The sequence below is a fragment of the Anopheles coluzzii genome, chromosome 3 (assembly GCF_943734685.1).
Source record: "Anopheles coluzzii chromosome 3, AcolN3, whole genome shotgun sequence".
In the NCBI taxonomy this organism is placed as follows: domain Eukaryota; kingdom Metazoa; phylum Arthropoda; class Insecta; order Diptera; family Culicidae; genus Anopheles; species Anopheles coluzzii.
In genome coordinates, this window is record NC_064671.1 from 63,489,314 (window position 1) to 63,499,391 (window position 10,078).

Here is a 10,078-nt window from a genome sequence, read left to right on the forward strand (position 1 = left end):
ACACGAATGTAGGCTTTCTGTCGAGCAAGAAGTTGTATGAGGGATTCTAAACCACAGAAGGATTGAGAAGGAAATTTACTAGTGATCGGGGGATGGGTTCTTTATCCCGGAGTCCCTTGAGACATCGGGCCCCCACGTGGCCGCTTAGTTTACGGAAGGAAATCTCCGGGGCGCAGGGTAAAGTGGTTAGATGGAGCGAAATGGTCACTATCGCATTTTTGGAATATAACACGTTTAAAATTACTTCTTATGGTTGAAAAACATGAAATACAATGTTAGATGCACATCATAAACATTTCATAACCTAAGGATTATAAATAAATGAATAATTCGAAATAAAATAAACAAATAAATAAATAAATAAATAAATAACAATGGTCGATATATTTTGAGGGAAGTAAAATAATGAGGTTGTGGTGTAAGCAAAGGTGTTTAATTTTTGGACTCGAGTCTCTCGCTACTCGTCGCGTAACGGCGCAAATCATGTTTATGAAGAAAATCATTCTAGGAGAGATAGATTCACCGGATCTTTAAGCTAGAGTTAATTTCCACATACCTGCTCGTAATTTAAGAAGCTATGCGCTATTAACAGTTAACCAAACTAGACGTGCATATAGCGATAATGAACCTTTAACTGTGATGGCTATCAGATTTAATGCACACTATGACTCTTTTGACTGGAATTCCCTGGTTTAACCTGTATTTCTTTCTGTGATACTCTTTGTTATTTATTTTGTGCTAATGTTACATTGTACCGTGATGCTTTATGTTATTTATTGCTACCCTAGAATACTTAGATAGTTTATAAAATCCAACTTCCCCAGGCCAATGGTGGCCAATCACTTAACCAATACAAATAAACAAAAAAAAACAAGTAAATAATAGAAACGATGTTATTTTGATCGTCTGAAAAATAAGCTTTCGTAAGTATTTAGCAAATAATTAGAGAAAAAAGGATGTGTATCCAAGTACATAACAATCTATGTTATGTTTTAAGTAGGCCAACTTAAATTTTGTAAAATAGGGGTAAAATGGTCGTTCCAGGTGGGGCCAAATGGTCGGTATATTTTGACGGAAGCGAAATGATGAGGTTGTGGCGTAACAAAGCAAAGATCATTACAATATATTTGTTTTACATACATACAATTATGGTTTATGTATACCATACCGACAAGAACAAATGCTGACACCACGTGCATTATCGAAATATTCTACAAATTTATTAAATTGTTTAACAAAACACTTTTATACAAAACTTCGATTACAACTTCGATTGCAAACACGGTTTGACGCCCATTTTCATAGGTGTAGTTGCGTTCAATTTGGACGCAATGGTTTTTTCCACTTTTTACAATTGAAATATCATTGTAGAAAATAAAAAAAAAACTTTGCGTAAAATTGAAAGTAACGAGTAGAATTACAAAAGTATGAAATTGTTTTTATTTACCATCAAGTTGTGTCCAATGTTATGGTCCATTTTTCCACTTGATGTGTCTTGACATTTTGTGTATGACCATTTTGCCCCATGCTCAATATATTTTTACGACCCTGGATGTTGATTTTTAAATTTCATTTTATGCATTTATATTTGTTATTACTATTTTTACTACTATTTTTGTTTTTTTTTTGTGTATTATTTGTAGCATCGATTTCCGACAAAATATCAGTTTAAAGTGGTTTACTTGATGAGATACATAGCAAAATCCTTAACAGTGCCTTTTTGCCTCGCCTTCCCCTACTACTTAATCCGCCTCTCATGAAGGCCATGCTAAATGAATAATTGAACAAGAAGCTGATTCTGAGTGATAATAAATAACTTATTTATTACTTATTTACTTATTTTGTTGAAACAGTAACCTCGGTAAACTATTTTATTTATTTTTTAATATCTTTATGTCTTTTTTTTTTCTTATAAATTTAAACATTATAGGGTTTTTGAATTGAGTTTCGACTATTGGCATTATTTTTTATGCACCATTGCAATATATTCTTGACTAGCATCCTATGCTTTAGACTAAGAACAATGGACTTTGGGCTAGCAGCAATTGATTTCAGCAGCCTGGTTGCAATGGTTATGAATCATCATCAGTACCAGGTGTATAACTCCTAAATGTATACCGTGTTTCAGTTGCTCCACTATGGCCTAGCTCAGCGAACGGCAAACAAACCGTACCGGTTTGGACAGCTATTCAATCGAAGTCGACAATTATTAAAATCATGTGGACAGTATACAAAATGTGGATTGACGTATTTACAAGTGATAGACAAATATGTTTTTCAAATCAAGCATTGTTTTAAGCAGCATGACGATTGTTTATTGGACTGTAAAACCATGTATCTGTTTGGCTCTATACATGCAGCTCTACGAACATTTTTGTAGAAATTGGCTTTTTCGTTCGCAATGCTTTGAATGACTTGTAAAACTGCGAGGTTCATGTTAAGTTGGTGAGGGGAACCATCTAGTGGTTCAAGGTCTCCGGTGCAGCTATAGGCGTACGCTTTATGAACCCATTTTAAGACTTGGGCGGGGATATAGCTGCAGGTTCTAGAATCTACATCACATTCTCCTTTGGCTTTCTTTAGTCATTGATTTCATTGAGATAGTATAAACTAAATTTGCCTTTGCGAGGATCTCTTTTCGTCTCTAGGTATATGAATTATAGTTGGATAGAGATAGGATTAGAGCCGGTACTTTTTCAAAATTAAGATCACTATAAAGACAACAAAAATAATACTAAGTAAACTCAATGTGTATTGGTGCCAGTCTTAACGGTATTATCTTTCTTTTCTATTTGGGTAAAAAATAACCTTTTCCCTCGACAGTCGTTCTGAGCGCCTGAAGGTATGCAATAAGTCAGTTTAAAATATCTAATCTAATCGATCTAATTCCTACGGTAAATTTTTTCAATTAGAATAGGTTTGCAACAATATTTTCTGCAGTCTTTAATACATTACGATTTTTTAATTGCAGTGTCCATTATGGGGTGAATTCTAGAATGGACAGTCTTCCCGTAGCAAGGACTATCCGGCTGGTGGTACTGAATCAGTTTCGAAGTCCCGAGTCTTTGCAGGCCGGCATTTCCGTATAGGACGTTACAGTTAAAGGAAACGTAACTTACTTCAGTGCCATGCGGTTTTCACTATTTTTCCAAAGTAGCAAAACAAACACCTAATGCCGAACAAAAACATGCACATAAATAGAAAGTATGTTCTGGTAAGTATGTATCACCTCTTTTGCATCATGGAAATGCAATTATTATGCACACAATTTATGTTTTAGTTGCTTTGATTCGTTATTATTTTATAACATTTTAAAAAAAATATTAATAAAAAATGTAAATTCAAATTATCGATTTTGTATAGGTTTATGTTCATGCACTGACGAAATATTAATTGCACTTTCAATTATAATAAACCCATAAGTCAGCAGCCAAGATTTAAAACCTCTTTCAGTTGCACCTTGATGGCCAAAAGGTGAAGCAACTTCGTTTAGAAGCATGCACAATCAAAGAACGGCACCCCGCCATGACGAAAATGGACAATGTGCGGCGGTTTGTGAAAGTCGGATAAATCCATTCCGGCATCTACAACATTTTGGCACTTTTAGACAACAATCAGAGCATCGAAAGAAAGCCCAGTTCTTAAAGAAGCTTAAGACTGTGGGAAAAGTGGCTACATCGCTGTGTTCGCTTGGCCGAGAGGTTGATGATACCGGTCAGACACAAAAAAGTACCTGTAAAACTGGAACATACATGTCAGGAAGCGATAATTGCGTCCACTGGTTTCGGAGCTGCAGCCAATGAAGCCGAAATTCGTGACGATCTTTTGCGGATGGATACGATAAGACTCCAGCTACATCTTATTGAGAATCTTTGAGCCAACATGATGCATAAGAATACCTTTTACGAATACCAAATACATAATCCTGAAATTGTTAATTAACTAATTTTAATTAATTTTCTTTCGTCCTTTTATATGGCAGTTATTATATTAATGTAATGGTATCTACAGTTTTCATGTAATCAGGTTTACGTGTTTTGCATATTTTTAGTTTATCATCGGTGCTTGTGATAGTGATTTTTTTAAAACTATAATCAAATACTAGCCAGTGTTTGGCGGAAAAAATCTACAGAAATCTTTCATAATAAATACGCATTGTGTCGTTTTTCTAATCGAAGTGAAGTTTATATGGAAATGAACTAAACAATGAAAAGATTAACTGTCGTCATTAAAACTCCACACTTTCCCGAAACGTCAGTACTGATCCAGTTGGTTTAGCTTGATGCAGTTGCCCTGAACTTGGCCAATTTGCCCACTGTAACAACCAGTCAATTGGTCTAGTACACTTAAAATATTTGGAAAGCCTAACAAAAAACCGAATTTACTCTTTTGTACTTTTGTATTTGTAAAGAAGATTTGGCTATTCATTTGTTTGCTAAATCATGTATATGAGAGCTGAAAGCCACTGCACAAAGCTATTGTGATTTCTTGTCTCATAGATACATGAAAATTGCCTGAATTCCAAGTGTCCGACAACGATTATCCTGTACACGCGTATTTGTAGACTTGTCGTCCTTGCAATCAAGATCATGAACGAAGTTCTTAAAAAAATAAATGAATGAATATGAATATGAATATAAGATGTTTTATTGCTGATGGGGAAGAGTAGGAAAGTATGTCAAGTTTTTCTAAGCGTTCAAAAATTATTTCTCAAGTACCTAACAACTTTTGGTTGCTACAAACGTTATCATCATATTCTACACACTTACTTGTAAGAATCTACTACTTTGAGAAAGATTTAGTTTTCAATTCATATGTGTATTATTAAAAAAAAAAATCGCTTATAAAAGAGATATAACATCTGGAGATTTAGCTCGAAGCCCCCCGCGGCCGCTCAGTCCGCTTATAGGAAAATCCGCCTCTGTCTACACGCATGTCTGTCATGGTGAAAATTTCGGATAAATGACGAAAGGCAGCTCGCAAGGTCGTAGATTTATTTTGGCAAGTAAGCTTAAACAATTTGCTTTCAAAGCATGTTTATGAAAAACAATTATCTGTTTTAGTTTTTTTTTCTCCAGCCATCCGAAAAATATCCTTATTTTTAATGCAAACGTTATTTAGTTGAAATTTTTTGTTTACCTTAGGTGAACAAAAAATGATATAAATCTAATTAGATAAGGTAAGAAAACATGCCAAATAGAATTAGTTTCAAAGGATTTATAATATTTTTTTTAACAATATTTACAACTAACAATATTTTATTATTTTAAAACAATTTGCATTCATTTCCTAGCATTTATCTAGCAAGTATGATTTTCAAAACAAATGCCTTCTAAAACACGTCTCAACTTTAAAAACATTCAACTTTTAAATTCCAAATGTATCTTAAATTGTGTCACACACTGTAGGTTATTTCAATGGGTATAAACGGAATAATCAGAAAGTACTCAAGAAACACAAAATAACCATTCGATAAAGCGTTAAATTGTAAGACAATATGTATCTGCACTGCAGTGAAAACAGAAAAAATATTTAACAAACTTTAAAACAACGTTTCATTTAAAATTTGCAACTAAGAACGATGCATTCACTTACCACTGTCGAGCACCCCTGCAAAACACCCTGTGAGTCGTGCTGGTCCGTACGCACACAGCTACATTGCACTGTTCCTTAACGCTACGACTGGCGCCTACACTTACACAACCACACACCACCACTGGTACACAGACACGTACACAGACGTACCGCGTAGGAGCGTACGCGAACCGATAGGACAGGGGAGGGAAACAAAGAACGTTAGTGTGTGGACGCTCAAGAGGTTTGGACGGCAAAAGCAACGTTAGAGTAGCTGCACGGAAGCAGCCACCAGTCAGTCGAGTGCGTTTCATTTTGTTTACGCGATGCAGTGGTACAGCATCGTAACGACGCGGCGGTTCGATCCTCTCGGTGTAGTGATTGTCGGGTAAAGAAAAGAAGGAAAGAAAAAAACAACGATGCATACGCTGCATCTGATCCGATCTGTGTTGTGTGGTGTGGTGCATTTGCCGTGAGTGAACGGCTGTAGCGATGGTGTGGTGCTGCTATACCTTTTCCTTGGTGCGATGTACAATTTAGTGAATTTATTTTAGTCAATATTATAAAAATACCCAGTACAGGGTAGCCAATTTGTGTTGCGTTTTTGTATGTGTGTTGGTGTCTCGTATAAATGTGTGTTTTCGGTGTGCAGTGTTATTGTAAATAGGTAGAAAATTGAATAATCTTCGCTAGAAGCAGCCACGTTCTCTACAATCAAGGAACAACGGCGCGGTACTGTTGTGGCTGATGTTGGGGGGAAAACGGTTGACACATTTCGAAGGTAAGCGTCCCAGCCACAACCCTGAACCTTCTCGCCTAACACAGTCAAATGCACACTGACGAATGGTTGTCCGTGAACTTTTGGTGCATCCTCACTGCTACAACGTCGGAAAAAATGAGGGAATTTCTTCGTACCCCAAACAAAGAATGCTCAAGGAGCGTGTTCGTGCTCACCCTCTGCGTTGAAATGCGTTTCTTCGTGTCACGGTTGCTCTTGTAAGGGTTGTTTTCATTCTTTTTTTTTAGGATTATGTTGACACGGTTTCGGCCCTGGCTGACTAGAATCGTGCAGTCTTCATAAAACATAAACGCTAAATGGGAGACCGTTTTGGAATTATTTTGATTCATTTACCGCGTGCCAACATTACATTTACCCTCCCGATTGTGGTGGTGTGCGCGCGGGGTTATGCTGTAATCCTAACACCAAGTAAACAGCAATCACACACACACCACTACGAAACACACCGTACGGTTGTAAGGCGTTGCCCATGACAACGACAACGGCGTCACCATTCCAGAGGTACGTGAGGATGCGCGTAAACAAACCCACACACACACCCTCATACATGTCGCATTGCAAGTGCAACAGTTTACAGTACATGTGTGTGTGTATATGGGCTGGACTGCTTCCGCGTACTCGCTAAAGTGCATCCGTTTTGCATTTTCCCCTCACGTGCTGTAGATTTTCCTTCCTTTACTTTACTACTAACCTTGACTTCGGGCTGGTATATTCGACCCCGTCCGGAAGACCCGTTTCGTACAAAGCAAAACCGACCGACCGACCGAACGAACGGAAGGAAGGACTATTTTTTGCTATGCCAAATACCTGGCCTCGAACCATCCCAACCTGACGGTCCTTTGTTGGGCACGGAGGTTGGAGAGAACCGTATTTGACCTCTCCTTTCGGATGCAATCCTTCCCACTTGTGCCCAAGGATAAGCTCAGGCTGAGGAGGCATTGGTGAACGGGGAAATGGGAAATGGAAAGGAACCAATTTCCTATCGTCGCCTATTACCGATTAGAGTGGTATTACAAACTCGTAAAATGATTTCTATTTTCTATTTCTATTCTGTACTTACACTTTGCGGAAGTGATTTCTGCCGCACGGTACATGTTTCGAAACAAAGAAGAATGTGCACGGAAATGATAGCTGCACTTTGCGATGGATCATTAACCAACATTGCTGGTATGTGTAGTTAATGTGTTATGATTTTCCGCCTTGTTGTATGGGAATTTGCAGCAAAATAAACACCCGTTTAGCTCGAATGATATTGCTTCACTTTTGAATAATTGTGTACAATGGGTTTCAATTCAATAGAGGTTTATCATGTTTTAAGAGTCTGAGTGTCATTATGAAGAGTAGTAGAAAATATTAAACATTCGACTGTATGGGTTAATCTGAATATTATGTAATCATGTTATAAACTATTTTTTAAACATTTGAAAAGAGTTATGCAATGAATTTCTCTTCAACCATATTATAGTTATCTAGGTTTTGAATTAAAAAAGGGTACATACTTCGAATGTGTCTTCAACGCATCTTCTATTCAAAACGAAGGATCTTCAATTTCATTTTAATTTCATTTTGTTAACTATGCTCAAGGAATAGGAACTGGGTGACTGAATTATGACTAAGGACTCACAAAAAGGACAGGTTTACATACGAAAGTCAAATAGGTAGGACGACAGAATTAAATGAGGACAACGTATGTGAAAAAGATCATTAAGGTCAAACGACGAGTGGCGTCTGTTCGGTTGGGCTCATAAATTGGGATACTGCTGAGTAACGTACATGCGTGCAATAAAGAGGGATGCAACAAATCAGGGTTTAGCGTTTGTGCGGCGGCTTTCGAATGAGTCGAGACGAACTGGTGGACACCTGGACTCATAGCCAGTTAAGGATGCAAAAAATGGATCAACTTCATATGCAGCAAACGGTAAATTTGCTAAATACTGTATACACCTGATCGTGGCGTTTTTTGTGCAGTAGGGCCACAGCGACCCAGATTACAAAATAAGACTTCAGCGAAGATCGTACCCGCGAGCAGAACAGTGCTTGTAGGCAGAGCAGAGCGGATAAGCCGCAAGCATCACGTGTGATCAATCGTGCCTAGCATTTTCCTAACAGATGATCATTGAAGATTCTCAAGCCATATACCAAAGTCCTTGATCATTGCGATGCGGGATACCTGTACCTTATCGAAAACATAGCAATGGCATGTTGGTGCAGGTGAAAGAGAGATCGAAATAATATTAAATTATTATCTTATTATATTATTAAATGTTGTGTTTTATCTTTTGGTCATCCTGATAGAAAAATTACATACGACTACTTTTTTTGGTCAAACTCAGATAATAAGAGAGTCTTCAATTAAGGACCTTGGTGTTTGGCTCTATGACACCCTCGCATTCAACGGCCAGATCAACCATGTTGTTGATAAAGCGAACAAAGTGCTGGGACTCATTACTCGTCTACTCTCTGAGCTGAGAGATCCACTATACCTTAAGGCACTGTACTGGTGCTGGGTTCGATCTATGCTGGATTACGCTGGTGTTGTGTGGGCCCCGGCTGTAGGTGCCACTATGCAGACACTGGAGAGAATGCAGAGGAAATTTACGCGTATCGCAATACTTAGATTTCTGCACGGATATAATGCAGTCACAATATCGATGCACAGTCCTCCAATATCGATGCTCCCACGCTCCTCAGCTATATTCCACTTTATCATCGCCAGTCGTTCGGCTTTTGATCAGAAAGATCCGTTTTTGGGAGCTTGCGCCTCATTTAATCAAGTTCATGATATATACGACTACCATGTTCCCTTGTCCAGTTTTTTTCGAGTCGCTCTCGTTTTTTCGAGTCCTTTTCTGTATCATCAATCTCCCATCCTTAACATTTCCTTCTTCCTTAGTTTGTAAGATATATTATTGTGAAACCCTAGGCGGCTGACAATATGAAAATAACTAGTAATAATAATAATAATAATCTACAAACAGGAAAAAATAATAAATTGTAATCCAAGAAGAAGAAGCAATCGAGGGCAATTTGGAAAGATTGAATGTCTAACATCATGTAGCTGGAATGTCGTTAAAGGCTTGTAACAATCAATATATTATCATCTATTTGTTAAGTGTTTTGATACAAAGTCGTCATTATCAATTCTATTGTGGTCTGTTTACGAATGAATATGTCATTGCTTAGTTTGAAGAATTCGTTGGGAAGGGTCGTTCGGTTAATCAAACAGCTGTTTCGTGTAGGAAACATTCATTTAGGTTATCACCTCCACTCAATATGCCACAATAATAAGGTTATCATTGAAAAAAAAACCACTTTAAATTTACAATCTGCACTCTGAGACACTCAATTAATTAACACGTTAGGCAAGTGATTCAGTAAATCAATAGCCTATGTTGCATTTGCACGCATCAAACAAATCGCGTACCACACTGATTGAGCGTAACGTTGCATGAAAAGATAAACAAATATTTTCCTACGCGAACGAAGCAAACAAACATGTACTGCTGCACAGTGCAGGTTGACGAATGCGTTAAACAGTCAGGGATGGGCAACTACTGCTCTACGCGTTTACTTTCTTAACGATTGTGTTAAACAAAAACGAAAATGTTAAACGCAAAACAATCATTTTTCTGTGTTAGGAGTTTGAAAGCGTGTAATAAAAAGCACTTACATTGAGTAATTTTGGGTTTGATAACTATTTATTTT